The sequence below is a fragment of the Oncorhynchus masou genome, chromosome 24 (genome assembly GCF_036934945.1).
Source record: "Oncorhynchus masou masou isolate Uvic2021 chromosome 24, UVic_Omas_1.1, whole genome shotgun sequence".
NCBI lineage: Eukaryota > Metazoa > Chordata > Actinopteri > Salmoniformes > Salmonidae > Oncorhynchus > Oncorhynchus masou.
The window spans coordinates 452,373-477,026 of record NC_088235.1 but is presented as its reverse complement, the minus strand read 5'-3'; the positions used below and the strand labels follow the sequence as shown (position 1 = coordinate 477,026).

The 24,654-nt window shown below is 47.6% G+C and overlaps 1 pseudogene; it reads right to left on the bottom strand.

Moving 5' to 3' along the window:
• Positions 1-24,654, bottom strand: part of LOC135513348 (alpha-actinin-2-like) — a 96,470-nt pseudogene that overhangs the window by 32,471 nt on the left and 39,345 nt on the right.

Below are 24,654 nucleotides of genomic sequence, written 5' to 3'. Positions count from 1 at the left end.
ACAGGTCTGTCTCACCTCCATCCTGGTCTGGATCCACGGTCCGATGATGTTGGCCTGGGCAGCAAACTGCCGTCTGAGACGTTCGTTGGCGTGCTGTCTGGCTAGTTCCTCCTGGAGAGTACTGTTTCTCTGGGGAACCAGCTTCTTCACCTGATCAACGGGACAGAAAGGGTACAGTCCCTGGTTAACACAATGGGACGGTTTCTTCATTTGACTGCTTTTTTAGTCTAGGACTTCATCTGTGTCTGGGAATCTGTCTATAGTTAACACAGGGTTGTTCAATCCCACTGGTCCCTGGGGCTTTTTTGTTAAAGCCAAGCACAAAACCCCTGATTTAACTCATCAGTGAATCACCAAGCCGTTGATAAGTGAATCAGGTGTGTTAGCACTGGGCTGTAATGAAAGCATGCTGCATACCATGAGGTTCTCCCGGATCGAGATTGAAGAGCTTTAACACAAACATTCACAGTACAACACACACACAAACAACAGACATTGTCTGCATCCCAAATGACTCTAGTTAAAAATTTGTGCGCTATAATATATTATATTATAAGGAATCGGGTCCCATTTGGGACGCAGACAGTGTCCCTAGAGACGCTAGTAGCTACCTTGTCCCATTTGAGTCCTATCTCCGCCGGTGTGACGTCACTGTAGGGGTTGGTGAGGTTGGGGGAGATGCCGTAGCTCTGGGCTATCTTCTGCACCTCCGTGTAGATGTTCAGGATGGCCTGTCTCTCACAGTCAGCCTCCGGAAGGGTGGCCTTGAACTGGTCATGGGCTGAGATCAGGCTCTGCAGAGCGAGGTGGAGAGCAGACCGAGTTACAGAGGAACCGGCGTTGTGGTCCGCCGTTCTGACATGACATGGTGTCAAACAAATACAGCCCAGACAGTCGGGAATCAACACAGCATCATGTTATTATCTGATAGGAGACAATGGAAGTGACTGGAACACAGCATCATGTTACTATCTGATAGGAGACAATGTAAGGAACACAGCATCATGTTACTATCTGATAGGAGACAATGGAAGGGACTGGAACACAGCATCATGTTACTATCTGATAGGAGACAATGGAAGGGACTGGAACACAGCATCATGTTACTATCTGATAGGAGACAATGGAAGGAACACAGCATCATGTTACTATCTGATAGGAGACAATGGAAGGGACACAGCATCATGTTACTATCTGATAGGAGACAATGGAAGGAACACAGCATCATGTTACTATCTGATAGGAGACAATGGAAGGGACACAGCATCATGTTACTATCTGATAGGAGACAATGGAAGGAACACAGCATCGTGTTACTATCTGATAGGAGACAATGGAAGGGACACAGCATCATGTTACTATCTGATAGGAGACAATGGAAGGGACTGGAACACAGCATCATGTTACTATCTGATAGGAGACAATGGAAGGGACTGGAACACAGCATCATGTTACTATCTGATAGGAGACAATGGAAGGGACTGGAACACAGCATCATGTTACTATCTGATAGGAGACAATGGAAGGAACACAGCATCGTGTTACTATCTGATAGGAGACAATGGAAGGGACACAGCATCATGTTACTATCTGATAGGAGACAATGGAAGGAACACAGCATCGTGTTACTATCTGATAGGAGACAATGGAAGGAACACAGCATCATGTTACTATCTGATAGGAGACAATGGAAGGGACTGGAACACAGCATCATGTTACTATCTGATAGGAGACAATGGAAGGAACACAGCATCATGTTACTATCTGATAGGAGACAATGGAAGGGACACAGCATCATGTTACTATCTGATAGGAGACAATGGAAGGAACACAGCATCATGTTACTATCTGATAGGAGACAATGGAAGGGACTGGAACACAGCATCATGTTACTATCTGATAGGAGACAATGGAAGGGACTGGAACACAGCATCATGTTACTATCTGATAGGAGACAATGGAAGGAACACAGCATGATGTTACTATCTGATAGGAGACAATGGAAGGAACACAGCATCATGTTACTATCTGATAGGAGACAATGGAAGGGACTGGAACACAGAATCATGTTACTATCTGATAGGAGACAACGGAAGGAACACAGCATCATGTTACTATCTGATAGGAGACAATAGAAGGAACACAGCATCATGTTACTATCTGATAGGAGACAATGGAAGGGACTGGAACACAGCATCATGTTACTATCTGATAGGAGACAATGGAAGGGACTGGAACACAGCATCATGTTACTATCTGATAGGAGACAATGGAAGGAACACAGCATCATGTTACTATCTGATAGGAGACAATGGAAGGGACTGGAACACAGCATCATGTTACTATCTGATAGGAGACAATGGAAGGAACACAGCATCATGTTACAATCTGATAGGAGACAATGGAAGGGACACAGCATCATGTTACTATCTGATAGGAGACAATGGAAGGAACTGGAACACAGCATCATGTTACTATCTGATAGGAGACAATGGAAGGAACTGGAACACAGCATCATGTTACTATCAGATAGGAGACAATGGAAGGAACACAGCATCATGTTACTATCAGATAGGAGACAATGGAAGGAACACAGCATCATGTTACTATCTGATAGGAGACAATGGAAGGAACACAGCATCATGTTACTATCAGATAGGAGACAATGGAAGGGACACAGCATCATGTTACTATCTGATAGGAGACAATGGAAGGGACTGGAACAGAGCATCATGTTACTATCTGATAGGAGACAATGGAAGGGACACAGCATCATGTTACTATCTGATAGGAGACAATGGAAGGGACTGGAACAGAGCATCATGTTACTATCTGATAGGAGACAATGGAAGGGACTGGAACACAGCATCATGTTACTATCTGATAGGAGACAATGGAAGGGACACAGCATCATGTTACTATCTGATAGGAGACAATGGAAGGGACACAGCATCATGTTACTATCTGATAGGAGACAATGGAAGGAACACAGCATCATGTTACAATCTGATAGGAGACAATGGAAGGGACTGGAACACAGCATCATGTTACTATCTGATAGGAGACAATGGAAGGGACACAGCATCATGTTACTATCTGATAGGAGACAATGGAAGGAACACAGCATCATGTAACACAGTGTGAACTATAAACATGTCTTTACCTGGATGTCATCCACAGTGTGAACTGTCTTTACCTGGATGTCATCCACAGTGTAAACTATAAACATGTCTTTACCTGGATGTCATCCACAGTGTGAACTGTCTTTACCTGGATGTCATTGTCATCGACAGTGTAAACTATAAACATGTCTTTACCTGGATGTCATCCACAGTGTAAACTATAAACATGTCTTTACCTGGATGTCATCCACAGTGTGAACTGTCTTTACCTGGATGTCATCCACAGTGTGAACTATAAACATGTCTTTACCTGGATGTCATCCACAGTGTGAACTATAAACATGTCTTTACCTGGATGTCATCCACAGTGTGAACTATGAACATGTCTTTACCTGATGTCATCCACAGTGTGAACTATAAACATGTCTTTACCTGGATGTCATCCACAGTGTGAACTATGAACATGTCTTTACCTGGATGTCATCCACAGTGTGAACTATAAACATGTCTTTACCTGATGTCATCCACAGTGTGAACTATAAACATGTCTTTACCTGGATGTCATCCACAGTGTGAACTGTCTTTACCTGGATGTCATCCACAGTGTGAACTATAAACATGTTTTTACCTGGATGTCATCCACAGTGTGAACTATAAACATGTCTTTACCTGGATGTCATCCACAGTGTGAACTATAAACATGTCTTTACCTGGATATCATCCACAGTGTGAACTGTCTTTACCTGGATGTCATCCACAGTGTGAACTATAAACATGTTTTTACCTGGATGTCATCCACAGTGTGAACTATAAACATGTTTTTACCTGGATGTCATCCACAGTGTGAACTATAAACATGTCTTTACCTGGATGTCATCCACAGTATGAACTGTCTTTACCTGGATGTCATCCACAGTGTGAACTATAAACATGTCTTTACCTGGATGTCATCCACAGTGTGAACTGTCTTTACCTGGATGTCATCCACAGTGTGAACTATAAACATGTCTTTACCTGGATGTCATCCACAGTGTGAACTATAAACATGTTTTTACCTGGATGTCATCCACAGTGTGAACTATAAACATGTCTTTACCTGGATGTCATCCACAGAGTGAACTATAAACATGTCTTTACCTGGATGTCATCCACAGTATGAACTGTCTTTACCTGGATGTCATCCACAGTGTGAACATGTCTTTACCTGGATGTCATCCACAGTGTGAACTGTCTTTACCTGGATTTCATCCACAGTGTGAACTATAAACATGTCTTTACCTGGATGTCATCCACAGTGTGAACTATAAACATGTCTTTACCTGGATGTCATCCACAGTGTGAACTGTCTTTACCTGGATTTCATCCACAGTGTGAACTATGAACATGTCTTGCAGGTCTTCCATGGCTCCTTCCATCCAGTTGTTAAAGGGAGCTGACCTCTTAGAGAACTCCAGGAACAGCTGGTCGATGGTCTCCAGCAGCTTCTCCGTCCTCTGAGAGAAACAAAGTTAGGGGAAAATGGGACTAATGACAAATGATCAGTTAAAATGATGACTATCGTGACCAATTGGTTTGAAACCTGGTCATTCAGAACTGTGAGTAATGGCAATTTCTGTGTAGTGATTTGTGTGTTGATCATCTGAGTGTTTATGTAGGTCTGCAGATTACAACCAGATTCGAACCAGATTGCCCCCACCAGAGGACCACTAGCCCCCACCAGAGGACCACTAGCCCCCACCAGAGGACCTCTGTCTCCCTCCACTAGCCCCCACCAGAGGACCACTAGCCCCATCAGAGGACCACTAGCCCCCACCAGAGGACCACTAGCCCCCACCAGAGGACCACTAGGCCCCACCAGAGGACCACTGTCTCCCTCCACTAGCCCCCACCAGAGGACCACTAGCCCCTACCAGAGGACCACTAGCCCCCACCAGAGGACCACTAGCCCCCACCAGAGGACCACTAGCCCCCACCAGAGGACCACTGTCTCCTCCACTAGCCCCCACCAGAGGACCACTAGCCCCTACCAGAGGACCACTAGCCCCCACCAGAGGACCACTAGCCCCCACCAGAGGACAACTAGCCCCACTCCAGAGGACCTCTGTCTCCCTCCACTAGCCCCCACCAGAGGACCACTAGCGCCCACCAGAGGACCTCTGTCTCCCTCCACTAGCCCCTACCAGAGGACCACTAGCCCCCACCAGAGGACCACTAGCCCCCACCAGAGGACAACTAGCCCCCCCCAGAGGACCTCTGTCTCCCTCCACTAGCCCCCACCAGAGGACCACTAGCCCCCACCAGAGGACCACTGTCTCCCTCCACTAGCCCCCACCAGAGGACCACTAGCCCCCACCAGAGGACCACTAGCCCCTACCAGAGGACCACTAGCCCCCACCAGAGGACCACTAGCCCCACCAGAGGACCACTAGCCCCCACCAGAGGACCACTAGCCCCCACCAGAGGACCACTGTCTCCCTCCACTAGCCCCTACCAGAAGACCACTAGCCCCTACCAGAGGACCACTAGCCCCCACCAGAGGACCTCTGTCTCCCTCCACTAGCCCCCACCAGAGGACCACTAGCCCCTACAAGAGGACCACTAGCCCCCACCAGAGGACCACTAGCCCCTACCAGAGGACCACTAGCCCCTACCAGAGGACCTCTGTCTCCCTCCACTAGCCCCCACCAGAGGACCACTAGCCCCCACCAGAGGACCACTAGCCCCTACCAGAGGACCTCTGTCTCCCTCCACTAGCCCCCACAAGAGGACCACTAGCCCCCACCAGAGGACCACTAGCCCCTACCAGAGGACCACTAGCCCCCTCCAGAGGACCTCTGTCTCCCTCCACTAGCCCCCACCAGAGGACCACTAGCCCCTTCCAGAGGACCTCTGTCTCCCTCCACTAGCCCCCACCAGAGGACCACTAGCCCCTCCAGAGGACCTCTGTCTCCCTCCACTAGCCCCCACCAGAGGACCACTAGCCCCTCCAGAGGACCTCTGTCTCCCTCCACTAGCCCCCACCAGAGGACCACTAGCGCCCACCAGAGGACCACTAGCCCCTACAAGAGGACCACTAGCCCCCTCCACTAGCCCCTACCAGAGGACCTCTGTCTCCCTCCACTAGCCCCACCAGAGGACCACTAGCCCCCACCAGAGGACCACTAGCCCCTACAAGAGGACCACTAGCCCCCACCAGAGGACCACTAGCCCCTACCAGAGGACCACTAGCCCCTACCAGAGGACCTCTGTCTCCCTCCACTAGCCCCCACCAGAGGACCACTAGCCCCCACCAGAGGACCACTAGCCCCTACCAGAGGACCACTAGCCCCCTCCAGAGGACCTCTGTCTCCCTCCACTAGCCCCCACAAGAGGACCACTAGCCCCCACCAGAGGACCACTAGCCCCTACCAGAGGACCACTAGCCCCCACCAGAGGCCCACTAGCCCCCACCAGAGGACCACTAGCCCCCACCAGAGGACCTCTGTCTCCCTCCACAAGCCCCCACCAGAGGACCACTAGCCCCCACCAGAGGACCACTAGCCCCCACCAGAGGACCACTAGCCCCACCAGAGGACCACTGTCTCCCTCCACTAGCCCCCACCAGAGGACCACTAGACCCCACCAGAGGACCACTAGCCCCCACCAGAGGACCACTAGCCCCCTCCAGAGGACCTCTGTCTCCCTCCCACTAGCCCCCACCAGAGGACCACTAGCCCCTACCAGAGGACCACTAGCCCCCACCAGAGGCCCACTAGCCCCCACCAGAGGACCACTAGCCCCCACCAGAGGACCACAGTCTCCCTCCACTAGCCCCCACCAGAGGACCACTAGCCCCAACCAGAGGACCACTGTCTCCCTCCACTAGCCCCCACCAGAGGCCCACTAGCCCCCACCAGAGGACCACTAGCCCCCACCAGAGGCCCACTAGCCCCCACCAGAGGACCACTAGCCCCCACCAGAGGACCACTAGCCCCTACCAGAGGACCACTAGCCCCCACCAGAGGACCACTGTCTCCTTCCACTAGTAGAACCCAGCCCTATTCTGTACCTCCCCCACTAGAAGAACCCAGCCCGATTCTGTACCTCCCCCCACTAGTAGAACCCAGCCCTACTCTGTACCTCCCCCCACTAGTAGAACCCAGCCCTATTCTGTACCTCCCCCACTAGAAGAACCCAGCCCTATTCTGTACCTCCCCCCACTAGAAGAACCCAGCCCTATTCTGTACCTCCCCCCACTAGAAGAACCCAGCCCTATTCTGTACCTCCCCCACTAGCCCCCACTAGCAGAACCCAGCCCTATTCTGTACCTCCCCCACTAGAAGAACCCAGTCCTATTCTGTACCTCCCCCCACTAGAAGAACCCAGCCCTATTCTGTACCTCCCTCCACTAGAAGAACCCAACCCTGTTCTGTACCTCCCTCCACTAGAAGAACCCAGCCCTATTCTGTACCTCCCCCCACTAGCCCCCACTAGCAGAACCCAGCCCTATTCTGTACCTCCCCCACTAGAAGAACCCAGCCCTATTCTGTACCTCCCCACTAGAAGAACCCAGCCCTATTCTGTACCTCCCCCACTAGAAGAACCCAGCCCTATTCTGTACCTCCCCCCACTAGAAGAACCCAGCCCTATTCTGTACCTCCCCCCCCACTAGAAGAACCCAGCCCTATTCTGTACCTCCCCCCACTAGCAGAACCCAGCCCTATTCTGTACCTCCCCCACTAGAAGAACCCAGCCCTATTCTGTACCTCCCCCCACTAGAAGAACCCAGCCCTATTCTGTACCTCCCCCACTAGAAGAACCCAGCCCTATTCTGTACCTCCCCCCACTAGCCCCCACTAGCAGAACCCAGCCCTATTCTGTACCTCCCCCACTAGAAGAACCCAGTCCTATTCTGTACCTCCCCCACTAGAAGAACCCAGCCCTATTCTGTACCTCCCCCACTAGAAGAACCCAGCCCTATTCTGTACCTCCCCCACTAGAAGAACCCAGCCCTATTCTGTACCTCCCTCCACTAGAAGAACCCAGCCCTATTCTGTACCTCCCTCCACTAGAAGAACCCAGCCCTATTCTGTACCTCCCCCCCCCACCAGAAGAACCCAGCCCTATTCTGTACCTCCCCCCACTAGTAGAACCCAGCCCTATTCTGTACCTCCCCCCACCAGAAGAACCCAGTCCTATTCTGTACCTCCCTCCACTAGCCCCCACCAGAAGAACCCAGTCCTATTCTGTACCTCCCCCACTAGCCCCCACTAGAAGAACCCAGCCCTATTCTGTACCTCCCCCACTAGCCCCCACCAGAAGAACCCAGTCCTATTCTGTACCTCCCCCACTAGAAGAACCCAGCCCTATTCTGTACCTCCCCCCACTAGAAGAACCCAGCCCTATTCTGTACCTCCCCCACTAGAAGAACCAAGCCCTATTCTGTACCTCCCCACTAGAAGAACCCAGCCCTATTCTGTACCTCCCTCCACTAGAAGAACCCAGCCCTATTCTGTACCTCCCTCCACTAGAAGAACCCAGCCCTATTCTGTACCTCCCCCACTAGCCCCCACTAGAAGAACCCAGCCCTATTCTGTACCTCCCCCACTTGCCCCCACCAGAAGAACCCAGCCCTATTCTGTACCTCCCCCACTAGCCCCCACCAGAAGAACCCAGCCCTATTCTGTACCTCCCTCCACTAGAAGAACCCAGCCCTATTCTGTACCTCCCCCACTAGCCCCCACTAGAAGAACCCAGCCCTATTCTGTACCTCCCCCACTTGCCCCCACCAGAAGAACCCAGCCCTATTCTGTACCTCCCCCCACTAGCCCCCACCAGAAGAACCCAGCCCTATTCTGTACCTCCCCCCACTAGAAGAACCCCGCCCTATTCTGTACCTCCCCCCACTAGAAGAACCCAGCCCTATTCTGTACCTCCCCCCACTAGCCCCCACCAGAAGAACCCATTCCTATTCTGTACCTCCAGGTTATCCCTCCTCTTCTGGGTGAGGGTTCCCAGCTGGTCCCATTGGTCGCAGATGCCCTGGCAGCGCTCGTTGATAGAGGAGGCAGCATGGTAGTCCAGCTCACTGTGGACAGAGAGAGAGGAGGAGAGAGGGAGAGAGAGAGAGAGAGAGAGATAGAGAGAGAGGAGCAAGGGGAGAGAGAGAGAGAGAGAGAGAGAGAGAGAGGAGCGAGGAGAGAGAGAGAAGAGAGAGAGAGAGAGAGAGAGAGAGAGAGAGAGAGAAAGAGAGAGAGAGAGGAGCAAGGGGAGAGAGAGAGAGAGAGAGAGAGAGAGAGAGAGAGAGAGAGAGAGACAGAGAGAGACAGAGAGAGAGAGAGGAGCGAGGGGAGAGAGAGAGAGAGAGAGAGGAGCGAGGGGAGAGAGAGAGAGAGAGAGAGAGAGAGAGAGAGGAGCGAGGGGAGAGAGAGAGAGGGAGCGAGGGGAGAGAGAGAGAGAGAGAGAGAGAGAGAGAGAGAGAGAGGAGCGAGGGGAGAGAGAGAGAGAGAGGAGCGAGTGGAGAGAGAGAGCTCTGGTCAAAAGTCGTGCATTATATAAGGAATAGGGTGCCATTTGGAGCCACAGTTTTTGGCGAAAAAAATAATTGAAAATTACAGCAAGTTCAGTTTACTTGAGTAGCCTGAGCAGTCCCCTGACCTCCACCCAATAGAGCGAGTGTATATAACTAATAGTGACCTCAGCCATAGTGAGTCCTCCACTACACTAGGTAATAGTGACCTCAGAAATATATTGTCATAAAGGTGAACGCTTAAATAAACACTACAATTCCATTCTTATATTTCCTGACTCTCCTCTCTCCTCTCTCCAGAAGTATCCCAGAGAAACCTGTTCCTAACTCTCCCCTCTCCAGAAGTATCGCAGAGAAACCTGTTCCTAACTCTCCTCTCTCCAGAAGTATCCCAGAGAAACCTGTTCCTAACTCTCTTCTCTCCAGAAGTATCCCAGAGAAACCTGTTCCTAACTCTCCTCTCTCCAGAAGTATCCCAGAGAAACCTGTTCCCAACTCTCCTCTCTCCAGAAGTATCCCAGAGAAACCTGTTCCCAACTCTCCTCTCTCCAGAAGTATCCCAGAGAAACCTGTTCCCAGAGAAACCTGTACCTGACTCTCCTCTCTCCAGAAGTATCGCAGAGAAACCTGTTCCTAACTCTCCTCTCCAGAAGTATCCCAGAGAAACCTGTTCCTAACTCTCCTCTCTCCAGAAGTATCCCAGAGAAACCTGTTCCTAACTCTCCCCTCTCCAGAAGTATCGTAGAGAAACCTGTTCCCAACTCTCCTCTCTCCAGAAGTATCCCAGAGAAACCTGTTCCTAACTCTCCTCTCTCCAGAAGTATCACAGAGAAACCTGTTCCCAACTCTCCTCTCTCCAGAAGTATCCCAGAGAAACCTGTTCCTAACTCTCCTCTCTCCAGAAGTATCACAGAGAAACCTGTTCCCAACTCTCCTCTCTCCAGAAGTATCCCAGAGAAACCTGTTCCTAACTCTCCCCTCTCCAGAAGTATCGTAGAGAAACCTGTTCCTAACTCTCCTCTCTCCAGAAGTATCCCAGAGAAACCTGTTCCTAACTCTCCCCTCTCCAGAAGTATCGTAGAGAAACCTGTTCCCAACTCTCCTCTCTCCAGAAGTATCCCAGAGAAATCTGTTCCTAGCTCTCCTCTCTCCAGAAGTATCGTAGAGAAACCTGTTCCTAACTCTCCCCTCTCCAGAAGTATCGCAGAGAAACCTGTTCCCAGAGAAACCTGTACCTAACCTTCCTCTCTCCAGAAGTATCCCAGAGAAACCTGTTCCTAACTCTCCCCTCTCCAGAAGTATCGTAGAGAAACCTGTTCCTAACTCTCCTCTCTCCAGAAGTATCCCAGAGAAACCTGTTCCCAACTCTCCTCTCTCCAGAAGTATCCCAGAGAAACCTGTTCCTAACTCTCCTCTCTCCAGAAGTATCCCAGAGAAACCTGTTCCTAACTCTCCTCTCTCCAGAAGTATCCCAGAGAAACCTGTTCCTAGAGAAACCTGTTCCTAACTCTCCTCTCTCAGAAGTATCCCAGAGAAACCTGTTCCTAACTCTCCTCTCTCCAGAAGTATCCCAGAGAAACCTGTTCCTAACTCTCCTCTCTCCAGAAGTATCCCAGAGAAACCTGTTCCTAGAGAAACCTGTTCCTAACTCTCCTCTCTCCAGAAGTATCCCAGAGAAACCTGTTCCTAGAGAAACCTGTTCCTAACTCTCCTCTCTCCAGAAGTATCCTAGAGAAACCTGTTCCTAACTCTCCCCTCTACAGAAGTATCCCAGAGAAACCTAGTTCACTGTTCAATAATGAATGCAACGGAAAACTTTCTTAAACATTTTGCAACAGAACAGAGAGGTGAAAATGTACTTTTGTCATTGGACAGCTCAAAGTAGTTTATTTCCGTTTGGTGCCTAATAAAGATGACCCAGGAACATTGCAGGGGGCTGACAGAGAACCTCAAGGTGACCCGTGTCATTGTGTTCCCGGCCCAGACCCACCCAGCCAGTAACTGGATATCGGTGCTGGGGAATAGTGCAAACAGACCTCACCAGGGGGACAACTGAGAGAGAGAGAGAGAGAGTGTGTGTGTGTGTGTGTGTGTGTGTGTGTTAGAATGCGTGCGTGCGTGTGTGTGTCAGTTCACTGCCATGTATCTGAGTCCTGGGTCATAGCCGTTTATCTTATCTGGTGTCTAACAGCCAATGGGATCACAGCATGTCAGAAGGTGATAGGTCATCCATTCGTTAGTACTGCAGAAGAACTAACAGTGTTATCTCAGTCAATATTAACCTTCTGCTGGGGAACCTCCTCTAGGACAGGCTTGCAACAGAGCCTGTGGAAAATCCCATTCACCTTTGTACAAATTTACCAACAGTATAACAGAAAAGTAGGACTTCAGTTGTCACTACTGATAACCGACAATGTGTATTTTAAAGGGAACACTTCACATTTTATTTAGATGATTTTTAGTCAAAAGTGATGCCTTGTGTAATGATCTGTTGGAGGAGCCAGGATGAATAGCAAAGAGTATCAGAGGAAAGAACGCAGCCGACACGTGGTGACAGGAAACTGCTCTGGTCTGATGACAGCACAGTCCTTCAACTGTGACACGTGAAGAACACAGGTCGGTCCGCGTTCTAGAACATGGGCTGTCCAATAAGTGGTGACAGGAGACTGCTCTGGTCTGATGACAGCACAGTCCTTCAACTGTGACACGTGAAGAACACAGGTCGGTCCGCGTTCTAGAACATGGGCTGTCCAATAAGTGGTGACAGGAGACTGCTCTGGTCTGATGACAGCACAGGCCTTCAACTGTGACACGTGAAGAACACAGGTCGGTCCGCGTTCTAGAACACGGGCTGTCCAATAAGTGGTGACAGGAGACTGCTCTGGTCTGATGACAGCACAGTCCTTCAACTGTGACACGTGAAGAACACAGGTCGGCCCGCTGATTCTAGAACACGGGCTGTCCAATAATAGCAAGGTGAATATATACAGTGCTCAAAAAAATAGGGAACACTAAAATAACACATCCTAGATCTGAATGAATGAAATATTCTTATTGAATATGTGCTGTCAACAAAATCACACAAAAATGATCAATGGAAATCAAATGTATCAACCCATGGAGGTCTGGATATGGAGTCACACTCAAAATTAAAGTGGAAAACCACACTACAGGCTGATCCAACTTTGATGTAATGTCCTTAAAACAAGTCAAAATGAGGCTCAGTAGTGTGTGTGGCCTCCACGTGCCTGTATGACCTCCCTACAACACCTGGGCATGCTCCTGATGAGGTGGCGGATGGTCTCCTGAGGGATCTCCTCCCAGACCTGGACTAAAGCATCCGCCAACTCCTGGACAGTCTGTGGTGCAATGTGGCGTTGGTGGATGGAGCGAGACATGATGTCCCAGAAGTGCTCAATTGGATTCAGGTCTGGGGAACGGGCGGACCAGTCCATGGCATCAATGCCTTCCTCTTGCAGGAACTGCTGACACTCCAGCCACATGAGGTCTAGCATTGTCTTGCATTAGGAGGAACCCAGGGCCAACCGCACCAGCATATGGTCTCACAAGGGGTCTGAGGATCTCATCTCGGTACCTAATGGCAGTCAGGCTACCTCTGGCGAGCACATGGAGGGCTGTGCGGCCCCCAAAGAACTATGACTGACCCACCGCCAAACCGGTCATGCTGGAGGATGTTACAGGCAGCAGAACGTTCTCCACGGCGTCTCCAGACTCTGTCACGTCTGTCACGTGCTCAGTGTGAACCTGCTTTCATCTGTGAAGAGCACAGGGCACCAGTGGCGAATTTGCCAATCTTGGTGTTCTCTGGCAAATGCCAAACGTCCTGCACGGTGTTGGGCTGTAAGCACAACCCCACCTGTGGACGTTGTGCCCTCATACCACCCTCATGGAGTCTGTTTCTGACCGTTTGAGCAGACACATGCACATTTGTGGCCTGCTGGAGGTCATTTTGCAGGGCTCTGGCAGTGTTCCTCCTGCTCCTCCTTGCGCAAAGGCAGAGGTAGCGGTCCTGCTGCTGGGTTGTTGCCCTCCTACGGCCTCCTCCACGTCTCCTGATGTACTGGACTGTCTCCTGGTAGCGCCTCCATGCTCTGGACACTACGCTGACAGACACAGCAAACCTTCTTGCAACATTTCACATTGATGTGCCATCCTGGATTAGCTGCACTAGCTGAGCCACTTGTGTGGGTTGTAGACTCACTTGTGTGGGTTGCTACCACTAGAGTGAAAGCACCGCCAGCATTTAAAAGTGACCAAAACATCAGCCAGGAAGCATAGGAACTGAGAAGTGGTCTCTGGTCACCACCTGCAGAACCACTCCTTTATTGGGGAGTCTTGCTAATTGCCTATAATTTCCACCTGTTGTCTATTCCATTTGCACAACAACATGTGAAATTTATTGTCAATCAGTGTTGCTTCCTAAGTGGACAGTCTGATTTCACAGAAGTGTGATTGACTGTGAGTTACATTGTGTTGTTTTAGTGTTCCCTTTATTTTTTTTTTAGCAGTGTATATATATATATACAGGCTGGCAGGCAGGGGACTGGAGAGAGAGGGTGAATATATACAGGAGACTGGAGAGAGAGAGGTGGAGACTGGAGAGAGAGAGGTAATATATACAGGAGACTGGAGAGAGAGACTGGAGAGAGAGAGGTGAATATATACTGGAGACTGGAGAGAGAGAGGTGAATATATACAGGAGACTGGAGAGAGAGAATATATACAGGAGACTGGAGAGAGGGTGAATATATACAGGAGACTGGAGAGAATATATACAGGAGACTGGAGAGAGAGACTGTGAATATATACAGGAGACTGGAGAGAGGTGAATATATACTGGAGAGAGAGAGAGGTGAATATATACAGGAGACTGGAGACTGGAGACTGGAGAGAGAGAGTGAATATATACTGGAGACTGGAGAGAGAGGAGAGGAAGCCATATACAGGAGACTGAATATATACAGGAGACTGGAGAGAGAGAGAGGTGAATATATACTGGAGACTGGAGAGAGAGAGGTGAATATATACTGGAGACTGGAGAGAGAGAGAGACTGAGGTGAATATATACAGGAGACTGGAGAGAGAGAGAGGTGAATATATACAGGAGACTGGAGAGAGAGGTGAATATATACAGGAGACTGGAGAGAGAGAGGTGAATATATACAGGAGACTGGAGAGAGAGAGGTGAATATATACAGGAGACTGGAGATAGAGAGGTGAATATATACAGGAGACTGGAGAGAGAGTGAATATATACTGGAGACTGGAGAGAGAGAGGTGAATATATACAGGAGACTGGAGAGAGAGGTGAATATATACAGGTGAATATATACAGGAGACTGGAGAGAGAGAGAGGAGGTGAATATATACTGGAGACTGGAGAGAGAGGTGAATATATACAGGAGACTGGAGAGAGAGAGGTGAATATATACTGGAGACTGGAGAGAATATATACAGGAGAGGAGAGAGAGAGAGGTGAATATATACAGGAGACTGAATATATACAGGAGACTGGAGAGAGAGAGGTGAATATATACAGGAGACTGGAGAGAGAGAGAGTGAATATATACTGGAGACTGGAGAGAGAGAGGTGAATATATACAGGAGACTGGAGAGAGAGAGGTGAATATATACTGGAGACTGGAGAGAGAGGTGAATATATACAGGAGACTGGAGAGAGAGAGTGAATATATACAGGAGACTGGAGAGAGAGTGAATATATACAGGAGACTGGAGAGAGAGAGGTGAATATATACTGGAGACTGGAGAGAGAGAGGTGAATATATACAGGAGACTGGAGAGAGAGAGGTGAATATATACAGGAGACTGGAGAGAGAGAGGTGAATATATACAGGAGACTGGAGAGAGAGAGGTGAATATATACAGGAGACTGGAGAGAGAGGTGAATATATACAGGAGACTGGAGAGAGAGAGGTGAATATATACAGGAGACTGGAGAGAGAGAGAATATATACAGGAGACTGAATAATATATACAGGAGACTGGAGAGAGAGAATATATACAGGAGACTGGAATAATATACAGGAGACTGGAGAGAGAGAGGTGAATATATACAGGAGACTGGAGATATATACTGGAGACTGGAGAGAGAGGTGAATATATACTGGAGACTGGAGAGAGTGAATATATACAGGAGACTGGAGACTGGAGAGAGAGAGGTGAATATATACTGGAGACTGGAGAGAGAGGTGAATATATACTGGAGACTGGAGAGAGAGAGGTGAATATATACTGGAGACTGGAGAGAGAGAGGTGAATATATACAGGAGACTGGAGAGAGAGAGGTGAATATATACAGGAGACTGGAGAGAGAGAGGTGAATATATACAGGAGACTAGAGAGAGAGAGTGAATATATACAGGAGACTGGAGAGAGGCTGAATATATACAGGAGACTGGAGAGAGAGAGGTGAATATATACTGGAGAGAGAGAGAGAGTGAATATATACAGGAGACTGGAGAGAGAGAGGTGAATATATACAGGAGACTGGAGAGAGAGGTGAATATATACTGGAGACTGGAGAGAGAGGTGAATATATACAGGAGACTGGAGAGAGAGAGGTGAATATATACTGGAGACTGGAGAGAGGTGAATATATACAGGAGACTGGAGAGAGAGAGGTGAATATATACAGGAGACTGGAGAGAGAGAGAGGTGAATATATACACAGGAGACTGGAGAGAGAGAGGTGAATATATACAGGAGACTGGAGAGAGAGAGGTGAATATATACAGGAGACTGGAGAGAGAGAGAGGTGAATATATACAGGAGACTGGAGAGAGAGAATATATACTGGAGACTGGGAATGAATATATACAGGAGACTGGAGAGAGAGAGAGAATATATACAGGAGACTGGAGAGAGAGAGGTGAATATATACAGGAGACTGGAGAGAGAGAGAGGAGACTGGAGAATAATATACTGGAGACTGGAGAGAGAGAGGTGAATGAATATATACTGGAGACTGGAGAGAGAGAGGTGAATATATACAGGAGACTGGAGAGAGAGAGTGAATATATACAGGAGACTGGAGAGAGAGAGGTGAATATATACTGGAGACTGGAGAGAGAGAATATATACAGGAGACTGAATATATACAGGAGACTGGAGAGAGAGAGAGGTGAATATATACAGGAGACTGGAGAGAGAGAGGAGACTGAGAGAGAGAGAGTGAATATATACAGGAGACTGGAGAGAGAGAGAGGTGAATATATACAGGAGACTGGAGAGAGAGAGTGAATATATACAGGAGACTGGAGAGAGAGAGGTGAATATATACAGGAGACTGGAGAGAGAGAGAATATATACAGAATATATACTGGAGACTGGAGAGAGAGAGGTGAATATATACAGGAGACTGGAGAGAGAGAGAGTGAATATATACAGACTGAGAGAGAGGTGAATATATACTGGAGAGAGAGAGAGGTGAATATATACAGGAGACTGGAGAGAGAGAGAGGTGAATATATACAGGAGACTGGAGAGAGAGAGGTGAATATATACAGGAGACTGGAGAGAGAGAGGTGAATATATACAGGAGACTGGAGAGAGAGGTGAATATATACAGGAGACTGGAGAGAGAGAGGTGAATATATACTGGAGAGAGAGGTGAATATATACAGGAGACTGGAGAGAGGTGAATATATACAGGAGACTGGAGAGAGAGAGGTGAATATATACAGGAGACTGGAGAGAGAGAGAGGTGAATATATACAGGAGACTGGAGAGAGAGAGGTGAATATATACTGGAGACTGGAGAGAGAGAGGTGAATATATACAGGAGACTGGAGAGAGAGAGGTGAATATATACTGGAGACTGGAGAGAGAGGTGAATATATACAGGAGACTGGAGAGAGAGAGAGGTGAATATATACAGGAGACTGGAGAGAGAGAGGTGAATATATACAGGAGACTGGAGAGAGAGAGGTGAATATATACAGGAGACTGGAGAGAGAGAGGTGAATATATACTGGAGACTGGAGACTGTGAATATATACTGGAGAGAGAGAGAGGTGAATATATACTGGAGACTGGAGAGAGAGAGAGGTGAATATATACAGGAGACTGGAGAGAGAATATAGAGACTGTGAATATATACAGGAGACTGGAGAGAGAGAGGTGAATATATACTGGAGACTGGAGAGAGAGAGGTGAATATATACAGGAGACTGGAGAGAGAGAGGTGAATATATACAGGAGACTGGAGAGAGAGAGGTGAATATATACTGGAGACTGGAGAGAGAGGTGAATATATACAAGAGACTGGAGAGAGAGAGGTGAATATATACAGGAGACTGGAGAGAGAGAGTGAATATATACAGGAGACTGGAGAGAGAGGTGAATATATACAGGAGACTGGAGAGAGAGAGGTGAATATATACAGGAGACTGGAGAGAGAGGTGAATATATACAGGAGACTGGAGAGAGAATATATACTGAGAGGAGGTGAATATATACAGGAGACTGGAGAGAGAGGTGAATATATACAGGAGACTGGAGAGAGAGAGGTGAATATATATACAGAGACTGGAGAGAGAGAGAGGTGAATATATACAGGAGACTGGAGAGAGAGAGGAGGTGAATATATACTGGAGACTGGAGAGAGAGGTGAATATATACAGGAGACTGGAGAGAGAGAGGTGAATATATACAGGAGACTGGAGAGAGGTGAATATATACAGGAGACTGGAGAGAGAGAGGTGAATATATACTGGAGACTGGAGAGAGAGAGAATATATACAGGAGACTGGAGAGAGAGAGGTGAATATATACAGGAGACTGGAGAGAGAGAGAGACTGGAGAGAGAGTGAATATATACTGGAGACTGGAGAGAGAGAGAGGGAGAGGTGAATATATACAGGAGACTGGAGAGAGGTGAATATATACAGGAGACTGGAGAGAGAGGTGAATATATACAGGAGACTGGAGAGAGAGAGGTGAATATATACTGGAGACTGGAGAGAGAGAGGTGAATATATACAGGGAGAGAGACTGGAGAGAGAGAGGTGAATATATACTGGAGACTGGAGAGAGAGAGGTGAATATATACAGGAGACTGGAGAGAGAGAGGTGAATATATACTGGAGACTGGAGAGAGAGAGGTGAATATATACTGGAGACTGGAGAGAGAGGTGAATATATACAGGAGACTGGTGAATATATACAGGAGACTGGAGAGAGAGAGGTGAATATATACAGGAGACTGGAGAGAGAGAGGTGAATATATACAGGAGACTGGAGAGAGAGGTGAATATATACTGGAGACTGGAGAGAGAGAGGTGAATATATACTGGAGACTGGAGAGAGAGAGAGGTGAATATATACAGGAGACTGGAGAGAGAGAGGAGGTGAATATATACAGGAGACTGGAGAGAGAGAGAATATATACAGGTGAATATATACAGGAGACTGGAGACTGAGAGAGGGTGAATATATACAGGAGACTGGAGAGAGAGAGGTGAATATATACTGGAGACTGGAGAGAGAGAGACTGGAGAGAGGTGAATATATACAGGAGACTGGAGAGAGAGAGAGGTGAATATATACTGGAGACTGGAGAGAGAGTGAATATATACAGAGAGGGTGAATATATACAGGAGACTGGAGAGAGAGAGGTGAATATATACAGGAGACTGGAGAGAGAGAGGTGAATATATACAGGAGACTGGAGAGAGAGAGGTGAATATATACAGGAGACTGAGAGAGAGAGGTGAATATACAGGAGACTGGAGAGAGAGAGAGGTGAATATATACAGGAGACTGGAGAGAGAGAGGTGAATATATACTGGAGACTGGAGAGAGAGAGAGAGAGGTGAATATATACAGGAGACTGGAGAGAGAGAGAGAGGTGAATATATACTGGAGACTGGAGAGAGAGAGGTGAATATATACAGGAGACTGGAGAGAGAGAATATATACAGGAGACTGGAGAGAGAGGTGAATATATACAGGAGACTGGAGAGAGAGGGAGACTGGAGAGAGGTGAATATATACTGGAGACTGGAGAGAGAGGTGAATATATACAGGAGACTGAGAGAGAGGTGAATATATACTGGAGACTGGAGAGAGAGAGGTGAATATATACAGGAGACTGGAGAGAGAGAGGTGAATATATACTGGAGACTGGAGAGAGAGGGGGTGAATATATACAGGAGACTGGAGAGAGAGGTGAATATATACTGGAGACTGGAGAGAGAGAGGGTGAATATATACAGGAGAGAGAGAGAGGTGAATATATACTGGAGAGGAGAGAAAGAGAGGTGAATATATACAGGAGACTGGAGAGAGAGAGAATATATACAGGAGACTGGAGAGAGAAGGTGAATATATACTGGAGACTGGAGAGAGAGTGAATATATACAGGAGACTGGAGAGAAAGAGGTGAATATATACTGGAGACTGGAGAGAGAGGTGAATATATACAAGAGACTGGAGAGAGAGGTGAATATATACAGGAGACTGGAGAGAGAGAGTGAATATATACAGGAGACTGGAGAGAGAGAGTGAATATATACTGGAGACTGGAGAGAGAGAGGTGAATATATACAGGAGACTGGAGAGAGAATATATACTGGAGACTGAATATATACAGGAGACTGGAGAGAGAGAGGTGAATATATACAGGAGACTGGAGAGTGGAGAGAGAGAGGTGAATATATACAGGAGACTGGAGAGAGAGAGGGTGAATATATACAGGAGACTGGAGAGAGAGGTGAATATATACTGGAGACTGGAATGAATATATACAGGAGACTGGAGAGAGAGAGGGGTGAATATATACAGGAGACTGGAGAGAGAGAGGTGAATATATACAGGAGACTGGAGAGAGAGAGGTGAATATATACTGGAGACTGGAGAGAGAGGTGAATATATACAGGAGACTGGAGAGAGGAGAGGTGAATATCTGCCAACTACACACACACACACACACACACACACACACACACACACACACACACACACACACACACACACACACACACTCGACAGGCAGGACAATCAGCGCAGTTGCAGAGGGAAACTGGCAGGTGCTGGTCATCCAAACCCACATTTAGAACACTGGGCTGTCCTCAACTCAGGGCCACATGGACCTGTGGGCTGGTTGGTGCTGCTTCTAACTTTACACCAGTTTACATCAGGGACAAATAGACCTGTTGGCTGGGTGGTGCTGCTTCTAACTTTACACCAGTTTACATCAGGGACAAATAGACCTGTGGGCTGGGTGGGGCTGCTTCTAACTTTACACCAGTTTACATCAGGGACAAATAGACCTGTGGGCTGGGTGGTGCTGCTTCTAACTTTACCAGTTTACATCAGGGCACATGGACCTGTGGGCTGGGTGGTGCTGCTAACTTTACACCAGTTTACATCAGGGACAAATAGACCTGTGGGCTGGAGAGAGAGGTGAATATATACTGGAGACTGAGAGAGAGAGGTGAATACATCAGGAGACAAGATAGACCTGCTGGAGAGAGAGGTGAATATATATGACTGGAGAGAGAGAGAGGTGAATATATACAGGTGGTGGAGATTGCTATATACAGCAGACTCTAAGAGAGAGGTGAATATACACCAGTTTACATCAGGAGACAGAGAGAGACCTGAATATATACTGGAGACTGGGTGGTGCTGAATATATACTGGAACTTTACACCAGTTTACATCAGGAGACTAGAGAGAGAGAGGTGAATATATACTGGAGCTGGGTGGTGCTGCTTCTAGACTTTATACCAGTTTACATCAGGGACAAATAGACCTGAGGGCTGGAGTGGAGAGAGAGAGGTGCTATATACTGGAGACTGGAGACCAGTTTATATACAGGAGACTGGAGAGAGAGAGGGTGAATATATACAGGAGACTAGGGTGGTGCTGCTTCTAACTGGAGAGAGAGAGGTTACACCAGTTTACATCAGGAGACAAAGAGACCTGTGGGCTAGAGAGTGGTGAATATATACTGCTGGAGAGAGAGAGGGTGAATATATACAGGAGACTGGAGAGAGAGAGAGAGAGGTTACATCAGGGACAGAGAGAGAGGTGAATATATACAGGAGACTGGAGTGGTGCTGCTTCTAACTTGAATATTACACCAGACTGGAGAGAGAGAGGTGAATATATCAGGAGACAAATAGAGAGGTGGGCTGGGTGGTGCTGAATATCTAACTGAGAGAGAGAGAGAGAGAGAGAGAGAGAGAGAGATTACACCAGTTTACATCAGGGACAGAGAGAGACCTGAATATATACAGGAGACTGGGTGGTGCTGAATATATACAGGAGACTGGAGAGAGAGAGGTGAATATATACCAGTTTATATCAGGGACAAATAGAGGTGAATATATACAGGGCTGGGTGGTGCTGCTTCTAACTGGAGAGAGAGAGGTTACACAGGAGACTGGAGTGAATATATATCAGGAGACAAATAGATACCTGTGGGCTGGGTGGTGAATATATACTGGAGACTGGAGAGAGAGGTCTGGAGACTGGAGAGAGAGAGAGAGGTGAATATATACTGGAGACTGGAGAGAGAGAGAGAGAGAGAGAGGTGAATATATACAGGGACAAGATAGAGGTGTTGGAGACTGAGGTGGTGGTGAATTCTAGACTGGAGAGAGAGAGAGAGAGGTTACACCAGGAGACTGGAGAGAGAGAGAGAGAGAGGTTATATACAGGAGACTGGAGAGAGAGAGGTGGGAGACTGGAGAGAGAGAGGTGAATATACTGGAGACTGGAGAGAGAGAGAGGTGAATATATACAGGAGACTGGAGAGAGAGAGAGAGAGAGGTAGACCTGGAGAGAGAGAGAGAGGTGGGAGACTGGTTGGTGCTGCTTCTAGACTGAATATATACAGGAGACTGAGAGAGAGAGGTGAATATATACCTGGAGAGAGAGGTGAATATATACAGGAGACTGAGAGAGAGAGGTGAATATATACAGAGACTGGAGAGAGAGAGGTGAATATATACTGGAGACTGGAGAGAGAGAGAGGTGGAATATATACAGGGGAGACAGGGAGGTGAATATATACTGGAGACTGGAGAGAGAGGGGTGAATATATACAGGAGACTGAGAGAGAGGTGAATATATACTGCTTCTAGACTGGAGAGAGAGAGGTGAATACAGACCAGTTTACATCAGGAGACAAATAGACCTGAATATATACAGGAGACTGGAGAGAGAGAGGTGAGTATATACAGGAGACTGGTTGGTGCTGAATATATACAGGAGACTGGAGAGAGAGAGAGAGAGGTGAATATATACAGGAGACTGGAGAGAGAGAGAGAGAGAGGTTATATACAGGAGACTGGAGAGAGAGAGAGAGAGAGAGAGAGAGGTGAATATATCAGGAGACAGAGAGAGAGAGGTGAATATATACAGGAGACTGGAGAGAGAGAGAGAGGTGAATATATACAGGAGACTGGAGAGAGAGAGAGGTGAATATATCTATATACAGGAGACTGGAGAGAGAGAGGTTATATACACCAGTTTACAGGAGACTGAGAGAGAGAGGTGAATATATACAGGAGACTGAAAGAGAGAGGTGAATATATACAGGAGACTGGGTGGTGCTATATACAGGAGACTGGAGAGAGAGAGAGAGAGTCTGGAGACTGGAGAGAGAGAGGTTACACCAGTTTATATCAGGAGACAAATAGAAGTGAATATATACAGGAGACTGGAGTGGAGAGAGAGAGAGAGGTGAATATATACTGGAGACTGTCTAACTTTATCAATCTAATATATACAGGAGACTGGAGAGAGAGAGAGGTGAATATATACAGGAGACTGGAGAGAGAGAGAGAGGTGAATATATGGAACATTAGAACCTACATCAATCTATACATAACTGGAGAGAGAGAGGTGAATATATACAGGAGACTGGAGAGAGACATCAATATATACTGGAGACATAATATATACTGGAGACTGAGATAGAGAGGTGAATATATACAGGAGACTGAGAGAGAGGTGAATATATACAGGAGACTGGAGAGAGAGAGGTGAATATATACAGGAGACTGGAGAGAGAGAGGTGAATATATACAGGAGACTGGAGATAGAGAGGTGAATATATACAGGAGACTGGAGAGAGAGAGAGAGAGAGGTGAATATATACTGGAGACTGGAGAGAGAGAGGTGAATATATACAGGAGACTGGAGAGAGAGGTGAATATATGGCTAGGAGACTGGAGAGAGAGAGGTGAATATATACAGGAGACTGGAGAGAGAGGTGAATATATACAGGAGACTAGAGAGAGAGAGGGGTGAATATATACTGGAGACTGGAGAGAGAGAGAGGTGAATATATACAGGAGATCAGAGAGAGAGGTGAATATATACAGGAGACTGGAGAGAGAGAGAGGTGAATATATACAGGAGACTGGAGAGAGAGAGAGGTGAATATATACAGGAGACTGGAGAGAGAGAGAGGTGAATATATACAGGAGACTGGAGAGAGAGAGGGAGGTGAATATATACAGGAGACTGGAGAGAGGTGAATATATACAGGAGACTGGAGAGAGAGAGGTGAATATATACGCTGGAGACTGGAGAGAGACAGGTGAATATATACAGGAGACTGGAGAGAGAGAGAGGTGAATATAAGGCATGAGACTGGAGAGAGAGAGAGGTGAATATATACAGGAGACTGGAGAGAGAGAGAGAGGTGAATATATACTGGAGACTGGAGAGAGAGGGTGAATATATACTGGAGACTGGAGAGAGAGAGAGAGGTGAATATATACAGGAGACTGGAGAGAGAGAGAGAGGAATATACAGGAGACTGGAGAGAGAGAGGTGAATATATACAGGAGACTGAGAGAGAGGTGAATATATACTGGAGACTGGAGAGAGAGAGGAATATACAGGAGACTGGAGAGAGAGGTGAATATATACAGGAGACTGAGAGAGAGAGGGTGAATATATACAGGAGACTGGAGAGAGAGAGAGAGGTGAATATATACTGGAGACTGGAGAGAGAGAGGTGAA